Here is a 5,961-nt window from a genome sequence, read left to right on the forward strand (position 1 = left end):
GGTGGTGTCCAGGAGGAGGGGGTGTGTTGGAAGCGGGAGAAGGGGTCAGTAGAGGGAGGGTTAGGTTCACGGTTAAAGAAGTAAGCGTGGAGGCGGAGGCGGCGGAAAAACTGCTCTATGTCCAAGCGTGAGCGGTATTCGTTGATCTGTGGGTGGAGGGGGACAAAGGTGAGCCCTTTACTGAGGACTGACCGTTCGTCGTCAGTAAGGGGTAGGTCTTGGGTAGAGTGATGTAGCCCATTTTATAAATTTCACACTACAATCTCCATCACTGGCAAGTCCAAATTGGACTGTAGGCTCAGGATTCTCTCATTGAATTGCCCCTCATCAAATCTGTGAGAGTTTCTCCTGCACCACCGTCATTTACCAGCATCTTAGCAAGTCAACATTTTCACCTCAATTTGTCTTAAGCAAGTCCCTGAGGCCTCGCTATGACAACACTGGCTTGTTGAAACATTATGCAGGCTTGTCTGACATTCATCTTCAAGATGTTAAAATATTTCGATAAATACGTGAGGCCTGAGTAAAGGAACAGCCATCAGACCATTTTCTGTTCACTCACTTCTAACTTTTTCTCTTATAATTACCAAAGGTAAATGTAACTTCAAATTAGCAGCAATGGCAATGCAATGTTTTTGGTATGGGATTAATTATTTAGTAGAACCTGAGTTTGAATTCTAATGCAGCAGTTTGAGAAGTTCACTTCAAACTATCTGGAAATACCAAAAGGTAACCTATGTTTATTGTGTTTTTGGTTGTTCACTTGTAGGACATGGTCTTTGCTAGCTGGGTCAAAGTTTTTTGCCCGTCCCTATTTGACCTTGAGAAGGTGATGGTGAGCTGCCTTCTTGAACCGTTGCAGTCCATGTGCTGTAGGTTGACCCACAAAGCCCTTAGGGAGGGAATTCCAGGATTTTGACCCAGCGACAGTGAAGCAACAGGATGGTGAGTGGTTTAGAGAGGAACTTGCAGGGGGTGGTGTTCCCATATATCTGCTGCCCTTGTCCTTCTAGATGTTACTGGTGGTGGGTTTGGAAGGTGCTGTCTAAAAATTTCTGTAGTGCATCTTGTAGAGATGGTACACACTGCTGCTGCTGAGAGTCGACCATAGAGGGAGTGGCTGCTTGTGGATGTGGTGCCAATCAAGCGGCTGCTTTGTCCTGGATGGTGTCAAGCTTCTCGAGTGTTGTTGGGGCTGCACTCATCCAGGCAAGTGGGGAGTATTCCATCACACTCCTGACTGGCGCCTTGTAGATGGAAATCTATATTATGTAATGTAATAGGAATCTACATAAGCACATCACCCATGTATTTGTGAGCCTGAGATGTCATATTAGTGTGCATTGTTAGTTGTGAATAAAGTTCAAGACGTCTGTCTCAATAAGAACCTGAGTCTCTGTGATTCTTGTTATGTGAGTTAAAAAAACTCTTCGCCTCAACCAGGAAGCTTGCGTCAAAACCCCTGTTGGTTCACCAAAGGCCTTCAGATAGGTAAGATTTCCATTTAGGTAGTGCCTTTCTGGTACTCAGGGTATCCCAGCATGCTTTGCAGCCAATGAAGTGCTTTCAAAGTGTATTCACAGTTGTTTTGTACAAAATGCAGCTGTGAGTTTGCACATAACAAGTTCCCACAAAGACCAGTTTGATTGTTCACAGGTAATGCTTTCCTAATGATAATTGTGTCATAAATATTGGCTAAGATATCGGGGACGACTCAAAACAAAATCAAAATATTGCAAATGCCAGAAATCTGAATCGAAATCTGAAAATGTTGGAAATACTCAGCAGGTCTTGTCAGCATCTGTGTTAATGTTTCAGGTCTAATGACCCTTCATCAGAAGCAAAGATAACTTCCTTGATCTTCATTAAAGTAGTGCTTTGCTTTTATTGGTCAGCGTATTGAGTATAGGAATTGGGAAGTCATGTTGCAGCTGTACAGGACATTGGTTAGGCCAGTTTCAGAATACTGCATTCACTAATGTCCTTTAGGGAAGGAAACTGCCATCCTTACCTGGTCTGGACCTACATGTGACTCCAGACCCACAGCAATGTGGTTGACTCTGAACTGCCCTCTGGGCCATTAGGGATGGGCAATAAATGCTGCTCTGCTAGCGATGCCCTCATCCCGTTAATGAATAAAAAAAAAATTCTGGTCTCCCTGCTACAGGAAAGATGTTATTAAACTTGAAAGATTTCAGAAAAGATTTACAAGGACGTTGCCGTGTTTGGAGGTATTGGAGCTATAGGGAGCAGCTGAATAGTCTGGTGCTATTTTCCCTGGAGTGTCAGAGACTGAGATGTGACCTTATAGAGGTTTGTAAAATCATGAAGGGCATGAACAGGGTGAATAGTCAAGGTCTTTTCCCCAGGGTAGGGAAGCCCGAAACTAGAGGGCATAGGTTTAAGGTGAGAGGGGAAAGACTTAAAAGTGACCTTTGAGGCAACTTTTTCATGCAGAGGGTGGTGTGTGTATGGAATGAGCAGAGGAAGTGGTGGAGGCTGGTACAATGACAACATTTAAAAGGCACATGAATGGGTACATGAGTAGGAAAAGTTTAGAGGGATATGGGCCAAATGCTGGCAAATGGGACTAGATTAATTTGTGATGTCAGGTCAGCATGGACGGGTTAAACCGAAGGGTCTGTTTCCATGTTGTACAACTCTATGACTCTACTGATTTATGCTTTGGTTTAAACATGTTCAAATGTGCAGTATTCCCTCAGTATTGCCTTGGATATTCTGCTTAAACCTAGTGGTCAAGTCTTAAGAGTGGGATTTGAACTTGTTGCTCTGTGAGGCACAGACAATATTTTCTTCTTGTGGGTGGATCATGGGAATGTGGATAATATTGGATTATGTGCTCCCACCTTGGGAGAAAGTGAAAATGAACAGAAAGGCTGCTTTTTGAGAAAGCTTTTCCGTATGTCGAATTGTTGCTATAGGGTTCATTCATCTTTGGTGTATTTTTAAAATATTTGCTTAAGTGATGTGAGCCTCACTGGCCAGGCCAGTATTTAGTGACGTCAACCACATTGACAAACAACAGCCAGAGGATCTGGAGCCACATGTAGTCCAGACCATTGAAGAACAGCAAATTTTCTTCCCTAAAGGGCATACAAGATGGATATCTCCCACAATTGGTCGCATGGTCTTCATTTAAAGACTCATAGAGTCCTACAGCACAGAAACAGACCCTTCGGTCCAACCAGTCCGTGCCGACCATAATCCCAAACTAAACTAGTGCCACGTGCCTAAACTTGGCCCATATCCCTCCAAATATTTCTCATTCATGTACTTATCCTAATATTTTTTAAACGTTGTAACTGTACCTGCATTCATCACTTTCTGTGGAAGTTCATTCCACATGTGAACCAGCTTCTGTGTAAAAAAATTGCCTCTCGTTTCTTTTTTAAATTATTCTCCTCTCACCTTAAAAGTATGCCCCAGTCTTGAAATTCCTTACCATAGGGAAAAGACACCCGTCATTCACCTTATCTACACCCTTCATGATTTCATAAACTTCTATAAGGTCACCTCTCAACCTCCTATACTCCAGTGAAAAAAGTCCCACCTATCCAGCATCTCTGTATAAGTCAAAACATCCATTCCTGGCAAATCTTTTTTGAACCCTCACCAGCTTAATAATATCCTTCCTGTAACAGGCCAACCAGAACTGGACATTTTCATTGATATTTTATCAAATTCAAATTCCATCATTTGCTTTGGTGGGATTTGAACTCATGTCCACAGAGCATTGTCCTAGGGTTTTGGATTGACTAGCCTAGTGATATTAGCACCATTCCACCACCTCACCCAGGTGGTGTCGTGTGGGACTGGGCATTGTCATGCCATAGATTGGCATTGACAATATGAAGGGCAATGGGAAATGGGTGAAGAGGTGTGACCTGAACTGGGGGACTGACTTGTGAGTGGAGAGGGAAAGCCTAGCTTGAAGGGCATGGGTGAGATCTTTCCAAAATATCTTATGAAAGGATCTTTCATTCTGACTGTGGGTCATGACAGCTCTGAGGGCTTGAGAACCTCGAGTCTTTTGAAAAGAAAACAAGCCTGACTCCACGAGGAGGTGCCAAACTCTGCTATGGACCTGGGCAGGTCGAGAGTGCAGGGTATGATCTCGCAATGTGACTAGGCCCTCAATCTCAGCCCACTCTGGCGACAATTTTCCCTGGAATGTCGGAGGCTGAGGGGTGACCTTATCGAGGTTTATGAAACCATGAGGGGCATGGATAGGGAAAATAGCCAAGGTCTTTTCCCCAGGGTAGGGGAGTCCAAAACTAGAGGTTTAAAGTCAGGAGAAAAATATTTAAAAGGGTCCTTAAGGGGCAACACTTTCACACAGAAGTGTGGAATGAGCTGAAAGAGGAAGTAGTGGAGGCTGTTACAATTGCAACGTTGAAAAGGCATCTGGATGGGTATATGAATAGGAAGGGTTTAGAGGGATATGGGTCAAATGCTGGCAAATGGGACTGGATTAATTTAGGATATCTGATCAGCATGGACAAGTTGGACTGAAGGGTCTGTTTCCGTGCTATACATCTCTATGACTCTATAATTGGAGGCAGTGGAAATGCGGTAGGAAGACCTGGAAACCGATCCTGGCTGTCAACTTTCTCATCGTCACAGAGTCTCCTTGACTTTGTGGGGGTCCAACCTAACAGCCGCTCCGCCAGCCTTTATAGGTGACTCCAGTCCCATCTTCATGTGGGCGTCTCTCGGCTGCCCCGAAATGCCTTAGTGGAGTCGCTCACTTTTCGTGTCACTGTTTGCAGGGTTAGGGATGGACAAACAAATTGCCCACGTCCTGAAAGAGAGTGAGCCAAAACTCATTGTGACACATAGCAAAGGCTCAGAATGGAAAGGAGTAGTTGCTGCCCTGTTTCCATGAATGATTTTACTCCTGAACTGAAGCTCCGATGACAGATTTACTGATCCAGCTACTTAGCTCTGCCTGCTGTGATGTATTAACTGCACGTCTACTGCTTAAGCTCATTATTAACAATGGAAACATTTTTGAACATATCTAATTAAAACAAACCCAACCAAGGCCAAAATTCCTTGATGCTGCACACTGCCAGTATTGTTACTTGCCAGTGAGCTTGTCTTTATATTAATCCAGCGATGCGTTGGGGGAGATAAAATGATTGAGCAGTGGTATGTGTGGTTAATGGAGGGTCCTATGTTCATTCTGGGAGGGGAACAGATTCATTTGCAATGATTGCAGTCAGTGGAGTTTAGTTAATAGGGTTGGGTTGATGAAGGAAGCAATGTTCTCCGCATTAAGGGTGTTCCCATTAAGATGCTCTCTTAATATGATTAGTGCAAAACAAAATGAAATGCCTGTCATCCAAGTGCATTCATTGGAGATGGCAGATAAAATGTATTATCTCAAAGTTTAGATGTTGCATACACGGTACAATGAGGTGACTGGAACTTGATGGGGGCGGAAGGAACCTGCATTTATCTGGCGACACATGCTAATGGAGTGTGCTGTTTCCATGGACTCACGCCTGCGTTATTCTGTCCTCGTGAGTGTCTTCTGTATTCCTGAGACTTCTCTACTTGGTTAGGCTGGTCCTACACTGATAGGAGCCAAAATACTGTAGATGCTGGAAATCTGAAACAAACACAGAAAGTGCTGGAGGACTCAACAAATCCGGCAGCGTCTGTCAAGAGAGAAAATCAGAGTTAATATCTTGATTTGATTTGATTTATTGTAGTCACATATACCTAAGTACAGCGAGAAGTTTTGTTTTGCAACTAGTACAGAGAGATCATATCAAACAAGGACATACCAAACATGGGGTGCTTAGACAGAGTGAGGCGTACAAGGTTACAGCTGCACAGAAGGTGCACAAAGCAAGATCAATATTAGATTTGAAATTAGAGAGGTCCATTCATCAGTCTAATAACGGCAGGGAAGAAGCTGTTCTTAAACCTGTT

Source organism: Rhincodon typus, chromosome 7 (assembly GCF_021869965.1).
Source record: "Rhincodon typus isolate 14 chromosome 7, sRhiTyp1.1, whole genome shotgun sequence".
NCBI classification, from domain to species: domain Eukaryota; kingdom Metazoa; phylum Chordata; class Chondrichthyes; order Orectolobiformes; family Rhincodontidae; genus Rhincodon; species Rhincodon typus.